At 39.2% G+C, this 10,358-nt stretch overlaps 1 pseudogene; it reads left to right on the top strand.

Moving 5' to 3' along the window:
• The first annotated feature begins 7,619 nt into the window (after positions 1-7,619).
• On the top strand, positions 7,620-8,341 carry LOC132423531 (14-3-3 protein theta pseudogene; annotated as a pseudogene).
• Positions 8,342-10,358: the final 2,017 nt, after the last annotated feature.

Here is a 10,358-nt window from a genome sequence, read left to right as displayed (position 1 = left end):
TATTTTTTCTTTATTCTGTTCTGTGGCAGTGAATTCCACCATTCTGTCTTCCAGGTCACTTATCCGTTCTTCTGCCTCAGTTATTCTGCTATTGCTTCCTTCTAGTGTATTTTTCATTTCAGTTATTGTATTATTTATCTGTTTGTTTGTTCTTGAATTCTTCTAGGTGTTTGTTCTTGAATTCTTCTAGGTGTTTGTTAAACATTTCTTGCATCTTCTCAATCTTTGCCTCCATTCTTTTTTGAGGTCCTGTATCATCTTCACTATCATTATTCTGAATTCTTTTTCTGGAAGGTTGCCTATCTCCACTTCATTTAGTTGTTTTTCTGGGGTTTTGTCTTGTTCCTTCATCTGGTACATAGCCCTCTGCCTTTTCATCTTCTTTATCTTTATGTGAATGTGTTTTTTGTTCCACAGGCTGCAGGACTGTAGCTCTTCTTGCTTCTGCTGTCTGCCCTCTGGTGGATGAGGCTATCCAAGAGGATTGTGCACTGATGGGAGGGACTGGTGGTGGGTAGAGCTGGGTGTTGCTCTGGTGGGCAGAGCTCAGTAAAACTTTAATCCACTTGTCTACTGATAGATGGGGCTGTGTCCCCTCCCTGTTTGTTGTTTGGTTGAGGCGACACAACAGTGGAGCCTACCTGGCTCTTTGGTGGGGCTAATAGCAGACTCTGGGAGGGCTCATGCAAAGGAGTACTTTCCAGAACTTCTGCCACCAGTGTCCTTGTCCTCACGGTGAGCCACAGCCACCCCCTGCCTCTGCAGGAGACCCTCCGACACTAGCAGGTAGGTCTGGTTCAGTCTCCCCTGGGGTCACTGCTCCTTCCCCTGGGTCCCGATGCGCACACTACTTTGTGTGTGCTGCCAAGAGTGGAGTCTCTGTTTCCCCCAGTCCTGTCAAAGTCCTGCAGTCAAATCTCACTACCTTCAAAGTCTGATTCTCTAGGAATTCCTCCTCCCATTGCCGGACCCCCGGGTTGGGAAGCCTGACATGGGGCTCAGAACCTTCACTCCAGTGGGTGGACTTCTGTGGTATAAGTGTTCTCCAGTTTGTGAGTCACCCACCTAGCAGTTATGGGATTTGATTTTATTGTGATTGCGCCCCTCCTACCATCTCATTGTGGCCTCTCCTTTGTCTTTGGATGTGGGGTATCTTTTTTGGTGAGTTCCAGTGTCTTCCTGTCAATGATTGTTCTGCAGTTAGTTGTGATTCCAGTGCTCTCGCAAGAGGGAGTTACATGGATATTTCTGAAGAAAGAAATGGCATTGCTGGGTCAATGGGTTAAAGGCTGATAACTATTGACAAAATTTCCTCCAGAATATGTTGTAACAATTTTTACACCCACCAATTTTTCACAACCTCCTATCTTTTCATTTGGACCATCCACCTGTCCTCATGCAAACTTGTAGGAGCTCCATTTTGACTGCCTCATTCATCCACATCTTAATACTCTTTGTAGACACCAATCCCTGGGGATTGTCTACTGTCTGGGACATTCTGTAAAAGATGCAATATTTGCTGATAAATGTGTTGTCCTCTCTCTCTTCAACAATATGTCCCCAATTTCTATATAGACAACAGAAATATATCCAGTTTTTCAATATATGGTTTGAACACATGGATGTCAAACACTCAACAAGATTTATTTTTAACCATGAAAAGTTTTCCATTTCCTGAGGGCTTGGTGGTAGAGAATGGGGATATAAAAGTAGGATGGAAGTCATTTTTGAGGATAAAGCCTTTTAATTCCATATTCTGAACTGAAACATGCCAGTGGAGCTAAACCAAACACTTCTGGTATCATATCTCAAAATAGTTTACCAACATAATGATAATAAAAACTTGTCTATGTTTAGATTAGAGACCTTACAAAACACTTGAAAGACAAGTGGGGTGTGGATTAATATCCCCATTTTAAAAATGAAGAAACTGAGTTTCAGAGAACACAAGTGTCTTGCCCAGGGTCACATTGTAAGTGGCCAAGCAGGGACTTAAACTCAGACCTACATTCCAGTTTGAGCTGACAAGAAAGACTGAGGCAGATTAAACAGCACGGTGAATAGCTAAGAGTAAACTTGGCTTCCTTTCCTCTGCCTTCATTCATGTAAGAGTAAGCAAAGTACAGTGGAAAGGGGTACCTTGCATGGGAAGAAATTGGTAAACAGTTATTTCTTACATAGGTATCTGCTCCTGAATTCTCACCTTGCTGTCTGCTCTGGAACCACCATCCTTCCCAAGATCTTCTCTCACAGGGATTGATGTTGCCACCTCAACACTGAACCTCTAGGGGGGCACTGATCCCTTCCACCCCTCACCTGACCATGATTAAGTATGAGAGAAAAACCTCAATGACCGTTTATTAACTACCTTCTACGTGCCAATTACTGGGCTAGATTCTTTAATATTATCTCATCTAAACTGGGATTCGTATGCCCATTTTACATGTCAGGAAACTGTCAAGACTCCAGTAAGAACAGAATAGTCAAACATGTCTCTTTTCATCTTGAAGTGACAAAGACGAGTGGCAGATTCTTTTGCATATTAAAACTAAAACGATGCATCAAATGCTAAAGAAAAAATTAAAACAGCAAAATCAAAGATAATTCCACCAATCTAACACAACTATCTTTTGTGTACTGTCTTATTACGTGCATACATTTTTCTAGAATTTGCAATCGACATATATGCAAATTTTATGTTCACTTATAAAATTTAGCCTCAGAACCATCTTCCATGTTACCACTATCTTCATAATGAGCATTTTAGTGGTTGCAGAGTAAATGATTTTCCCCATGGACATTTAGGTTGTTTCCAGTATTTGGTTGTCCAAATCAAATTATGTTTTGTGCTAAGCGTTTTGTTACTGTTAAATTATTTCCTTAGAATAAATTCTCAAGAGCCATATTATTGAATAAAAGGGTATAAACATTTTTTATAGCTCTTCCCACATGGTACCACATTACTAGGCAAAAGGACTCTATTAATCTAAGTGACACACATAAGTAAGTGCAGAGTTAGATATTTTCAAAAGAAACCATGCTGTTTTCCATTCCTGGCCATTTGATGAGTTAGGAACCTTGAAAGACTCTCCACATTAAAACAACCAAGATATTGAATAAAATATAAAAGCTATTTTCTTAAATTAATTACTGAACTGACAAGAAAATACAGAATCTAAGATCCTCAAAATGGATTAAAACCAATAACCCTGGAAAGTAAGTACTAAATCTCTCCTTTACCTTGGGTACTGCTCAACACAGAAGAATACCACATTGATGATTTGTATCCTTCCTTTGTATGATACTTGTATCATATTAAGAAACACATGATTCAATTCGATACATTATTGGTGACATTAAGTTTGATCACTAGATTAAGGTGGTATCTGTCAGATTTCTCCATTGTAAAGGCACCTTTACCCACTTGTAATGAATAAGTTATCTTTAGGGTGTTACCTTGAAACTGTATAAATACCTTGTTCTCCAACCATCTTTACCCAATAGTAGTATTATACATCCATTAATAACACTTGCCTGAAAGAAGGTGATTTTTTTCCCATCATTTAAGTACTGTCAAATTCAAACTGCTTGAGCCAATTTGCACTCCCACCAGCTAGGTGTGAATTTCCAATGATCCACATCTTCACCAAACTTGCTAAGGTCAGACTTACCAAGTTTTATCATTTTAATGAGTATGGGATTGTATTTCCTATAAACTGACAGATTTAGACGCTTACTCTAGATTCAGGTTCATTTATTTAGGCAAGGATATTTCGTACATGATGCTGTATATTTCCTACTGTATCACGTCAAGAGGCACATAATGTCTGATTGTCAATCAATAGGTAAAAATGTGGTCAACCAGATCTATCAATAGATATAACAATAAGGTTCCTCATCAAAAACAAACAAACAAACAAACAAAAAAAACCCTGGTATGTAGTATAACCTATTTTTTATGAAAAAAAGTTTTTTATATGTATTCAAAATGCTTAAAAATAATACTTGCCTGAACTGACTATTACAATCATTGTTTGGAAAACAATTTTTCTCCTGTTGTGTCACTTCCTCTTTATTTATTTTGATATTCTTCCGTAAACAAGGGCTTCATCTTCCTTCTTTCTCTATGGGCTCATGGATTCTTTTGTAATCAACATGTTATAATTCATTATTCTCAATATTCTTTCTCATGTTCAAATTGTCCCATATTTGGCCAGTGAGGATTATTTCAAGCTGCCTCATATGTCCTTTAGATATGTTCCCATAAGTTTTTGAGCATTTGCTTACTTCTGGCACAGCAAGAAATTCCAGGCTCACTTTGTGCTTTTCCTGCTCCAGACCTGGGGTCAGTCATTTCCCCAAGGAGACCTTGGTCCTTTTAGTGGAGAATAGTAATGAGAAATTAAGTTCTGACAATAGGTGTGCATATTTCTACTAGGATTGCCACTGAGTCTAGGCCCTGTCAGACAGAGCTAGGAGATATATTTTATTAAGTAATGAGCTTATATGGATATCTCACCATATGAGGGTTGTCAAATCCATATTTTAATTTCCCTTTTCCCATACTGATGATCTTAGTTCCCAATAACATCAATATATTTATTCATTTACTCAATCCTATAACACATGAAAAACAATTTCAGGATTAGTATATCAATTTCACTACCAATAAAACCCTACAGGCTAAAGTTCAAGAAATTTTTTGCATTTCTTTTTGTCCTTAGAGTATATCTGCTGAGCATGTACAGTTAGAGTACAATGCTCCACTGGTACTTGGATTGGCTCTGTTTTTTCTCCTCTGAGTTTATGTTGTCAATACTGTTAGGGTCAATTATTTCCTGTTTGCATTCAATTTTACGTTTTTGTTTTTTCTACTCATGTTAGTTTATTTTTATTTTATTTTATTTTTATTTTAATGTGTAAACACGAATATAGCTCAAAGGTCAAAACAATATATAATTATATAGCCAAAGAAGCCGCATTCTCTTCCACCCTATTCCCTAACACCAGGAGAAAATCAAATTCATTAATTTCTGATTTATCCTTCTTGTGCTTATTATTGCAAAATAAGCAGATACATACATAGTTACTTAATTTCCCTATTTTTATACTAAAGGTAGCATACTCAAGGAGTATATAGTACTCTTCCTTTAGTATTAAAAAAGGGAAATAAGATAAATAAGGTATGCATCTGTTTATTTTAAAATAAGCACCTTGATTTTTTTAAAATTAACAATGTAATTGAATAGCACTCCACTGTATAGAGGGTCCATAGTTTATTCAATGTCTCCTATTTTGTCCATTTAGATTGTTCCCAATATTTTGTTACTAAAATTAGAGTATAATGAATAATCTTGTGCATATATATATTTATATTGTTGGAGTGTATCTTCACCACAAATTCCTAGAAATTGGATTGCTTGGTCAAAGAATAAATGCATGTGTAGTTTTGCTAGATATTGCTGAATTCCTTTCTATAAGTGGGGTACTGTTTCACATCCACACCAGCAATGTATGGAAGTGAATGCTTCCCTTCAGCCTCACCAAAAGAGTATGCTGTCAAGCTTTTGAAGAGACCCCCTTTTACATGGTTTATCCTCGTATGGTCTCTATTCTCTTCCTTGCTCCCACCTCTCATAAACTTTATAGTTTATTTTGCCTTGTCAGGACTTTCTTTGATTCTGTTAAGTCTCCAGAAACAGAGCAGACTAGGAGTGTATCATATTTGCCTCGGAATTTTTACATTTACAACATTTTTGGAGAGGTTGCTTATTTGCAATGAGTCTGTTCTAAGACAGGGAGGTTCTGCTTCATATTCTTAGAACACCTAAACAAATAAAAACATTCCTAAAAACAGTGAGCTATGAAACAGTCACACTATATCATGTTGAACTTCACAAAAGCAAAGCCAAATTTCTTTGGGAACCAATCACTCAGCAAAACAAATCTCAATACAATTTCTTCCTACCTTGAACTTTTACAAGATTACTTGCAAAAGGGAAAATGAAGGTCCAAGCCAGCACCAAAGTTTGGAAGATAGATGTAAAAGATGACAGGAAAACAGCTTACATTTCTGCTTATATGGGTAGGAGGCTGGGAGAAACTTATACTTGCACAAAATGTTTTCCTTATCTTTATCAACAGGACTATTTTCATTAGAGGAGAACCAATGCTTATAGAAACGCTTGTCTACACAGTGAGCCCTTGGCACACGTTTTGTAATTTGCAGTTTTTCTGAGACTGAAATTTATATTGTATACACAGCACACAGAAAGGCAAATATATGTTGGTTAGAATGCTCCCCAGGGAGTGAAGGAGTCATTTTCTCTAGGACTCTGTAAGTATTAACTATGCACACATAGTCTATGGAGAAAGGTAAACGCTGTGCCTTTATGTTTAGATTGTTCCCAATATTTGCTATTAAAAATTATACCATAATGAACAACCTTGTGCATATATTATTTTCATACTCTTAGAGATAGATCAGAGAATGGTATTGTAGGGTAAAAAGGTATCCATAATCAAGTAGACTGGGAAAATACCAACTTAGACAGATGTGGAACATAGCTCTACTCTGAGGGACTTCTCAGAGCCTTTAACATGCTAACCTGCATTAAGATTCTTTAAGAAGAGAACTATATTATGCAGTGTTTTCAAACGTATTTATGATATTCTTTTCACATCTCTGGAAAGTAGTGTTCCATAGAATATATTTTGTAAACCACTGCTGTGGTGGCATTTATACAATTAGGAACTCTGTAAAATCTTGGTACCCATTTCAGGGGAAGGTCAAGTGTCCGCTCTTCTTCATTTTCCAGAATGTCATCTACCTACTCCACAGCCTCTGGAGGGCCTTAGTGCTTTGCTATGGGCAGCATTTCCTATTTATTTTCCTTCACTCAATCCAGGATCTATTTCTCAAGGAATGGGTTTCATGACACTAGCCTGGAAATTTCCCACCTGTCCAGGCTGATAGGCTCTTTTTGAGGATTGAGGCATTGCTAACAATTATTTATTTCCATTCTAAAGACCAGGCCAATTCTTAGTCGCCATCTGTCATAGCCAGCTTTGGCTGATCATCTCTGAACAGCAAAGTCTAAAATTAGCATTTCTTAATAGTATTTTACATGGTACTATTTATTGAGTGACTATATCTGCCAAGTGTTTTATTCCTTTTATGTCATCTATTTTTACTTAAAAAAAAAGAAACCCACAGCTTTACAGTATAGAAAGAATTCCCATCTTACAGATACCATCCTGCTTTACAGATGATGAACCTGAAGTTCAGAGACATGCCTTACTCCAGTTCACACAGCCAGTTTGTGGCAATACCCAGAACTGTCTGTTTTGTTGATTTGACCAAATTTTTATTTTATTTCATGCTGCTTCCCAGTTATTTAGCAAAGCGGAGACCTTAGCCAATTATCTAGTGGAGTGGCAGACCTTCCCTCTGCAGGTACCGGAGTCGGGTGGGCTGAGCTGAGACCAGAGGGTCCTCGGCTGAAGCCAAAGCAGGTCAAAGTGGTGAGACTCACGCCACTGAGACGTGAAGGCCCTCCTCAGCTCCCTCCTGATCCAGGTGGGTGGGTGCTCGCCCTAGCTCTCCTCTCCCCCGCCCCATGGAGAAGACAGATCTGATCCAGAAGGCAGAGCTGGCCGAGCGCTATGACCATATGGTCACCAGCACTGAAGGCCGTGATGGACCGGCGGCGCCAAGCTGTTCAATCCAGAGCGCAACCTCCTGTCCCTGGCCTACACGAACGTGGTCAGGGGCTGCAGGTCCGCCTGGAGGGTCATCTTGAACATCCAACAGAAAACTTACACCTCTGACCAGAAGTTGCAGCTGATTAAGAACTGTCGAGGGATGGTGGAGTCCAAACTGAGGTCCGTCTGTGCCACGGTCCTGGATTTGTTGGACAAGCATTTAATAGCCATTGCACCTAACCCAGAGAGTAAGATCTTCCATCTGAAAATGAAGGGAGATTACTTCCGGTGCCTTGCTGAAGTTTCATGTGGTGATGATCAGAAATAAATGATAGATAATTCCCTAGGAGCTTACCAAGAGGCTTAAGCAAGAAAGAGATGCGTCCCACACACCCCATCTGCCTGGGGCTGGCTCTTAACTTTTCTGTATTTTACTATGAGATCATTAATAACCCAGAACTTGCCTGCACACTGGCTAAAATGGCTTTTGATGCGGTTACTGAAGAACTTGATACACTGAACGAAGGAGAGGCGTGTAAAGACAGTGCCTTCAACATGCAGTTTCTTAGAGACAACTTTATGGACACCAGACAGTGCAGGAGAAGAATGTGATGTGGCAGAAGGGGCAGAAAACTAAGTACATGTAGGGTGTCATCCTTCTTCCTCTCAAGAAACCGTAAGTCCCTTACATACGAACCTTCAAGTTGCGAGCCTTCAAAGATGCGCACATGGTTTGCACGTCCAATCACGTAAGTTAGTTCGCGTGTCTGGCGTACATTGTGACGTGCCTGCATACTCTACAAGTGGTTGTGCTTTTGTGTACTCTACTGTATAGTATTGTATAGAGTACAGTAGTACAGTGTCTTTATTTCAAGCCCAGGATGTCTGGAAGCAAGCGTAAAAGCAGTGGTTATTGTAGCTGGTACTGCTGAGAAGAGCCAAGCGATAACGATGGAAACATCGCTAGAGCTAGATCTGCAAAAGGACAACTTCATTGAACTTCCTTGCTGTGCAACATGAGGAGCTTACTAATGAAGACCTGGTGGAATTGGAGGCCCAGAGGAAGGATGAGGAGAGACAAGAGGAAGAAGTAAGTGAAGAAGCGAAGAGATTCACGACGCAGGAAATGGCAAGGGGGTTTTCTTTATGTGAGGAGGCACTGTTAGTTTTTGAGGCACAGGACCCCGATGTAGAATGGTACACGAAGGTTACAGCAGCCGTTCAGAGTGCAATCCAGTGCTACTGTGTCATCTATGATGAGAAAAAAAGAGCTACTACCCAGACATCACTGGATCACTTTTTCAAGAGGGTAGATAGAATTGAATCCAGCAAGGAACCAGAACCTGTGCCATCAGCGTCAGGCATGAGTGAAATTGCAGCTTGCCCGCCATCTCCTGTTGCTGACGATCCTTCACCTCTACCATCTCCCACCTCTTCTCCCGCCTCCAGTCAGTAACTCTTCTTGCCTGGTCACTTGATGCCAGCCCTTGTATGCTAGCTGTTGTACTAAACTACTGCACTTCTCAAGGTACTGTACTGTAAGATTAAAAATGCTTTCTTTATTTTTTGTGTTTGTTTCTTATGTAATATTTGTGTGAAAAGTATTACAAACCTATTATAGTACAATACTATAGAGCCGATTGTGTTAGTTGGGTACCTAGGCTAACTTTGTTGGACTTATAACTGGACTTATGAATGCGCTCTTGGAACGGAACTCATTCGTATGTAGGGGACTTAATGTACTCATCTCCTTACTTCATTTGGATTTCCTATAGCAAAGAAGCCCATACATGTGTGTGGAATCAATTGTCTGTAGTCTTTTCACATCGCAGCTTTGGGAGAACTCTTTGATTTGTGTTTGTCTTGGCCTTCCTGGTGTGCAGTTACTGCTGTAGAAAGTATTAATAGCTTCATTTCATATAAATATAACTTCCGAACGCTTATGTAGAGGACTAAAAATGTATCTGGTATTTAAGTAATCTGAACCAGTTCTGTAAGTGACTGTGTTTTGCATTACTGTGAAGATATGAAAATGTAATTAACTACAATGTAAAGAGTTTTCTACATAACTTCTTAATTTCTACATTCCTTCCCTTACTCTTCTTCAAGGGTTTCCTTTCAGTAAGCAACTTTCCATGCCCTTAATGTATTCCTTTTTGGTAGGAATCCAGAAGTATTGATTGAATGAAAAAGCATTTGACATTTCTGGGCTGAGAGTCACAAACTGAGATGCCTCTTGTATCATATATGATGGAGGTCTTGTGTATCTATAACAACAGAGAGTTTCCTTATTTGCTCTTCATTTGCTGCTGTTTAAGTTGACGGCTTCCCTTCCCAAGAAAAATTCACTTACACCTGCTGCCTTTGGAGTCCTGGTATTCACTGTACCATATAACAGAAGTAACGTGTTGCTGTCAGAATACAAGCATTGCTTTTGGCAAATTAAAGTGCATGTCATTTCCTAATACACTAAAAGGGGGAAATAAGCTAAAGTACGCAAGTCTGAGTCTAAAACTTTAGTACTTTTCCATGCAGATTTGTACACATGTGAGAGGTTGTCCAGTGGTCTAGTGATTATTGTTTAGAGAGTTGGACCACTACTGTGTGTTGCTAATCATTGACGGTAGTTCCAAAAAAGCCTTGTGAAAATGTTA

This window comes from Delphinus delphis, chromosome 1 (genome assembly GCF_949987515.2).
Source record: "Delphinus delphis chromosome 1, mDelDel1.2, whole genome shotgun sequence".
NCBI classification, from domain to species: Eukaryota; Metazoa; Chordata; class Mammalia; order Artiodactyla; family Delphinidae; genus Delphinus; species Delphinus delphis.
This window is presented reverse-complemented; position numbering and strand designations above follow the sequence as displayed.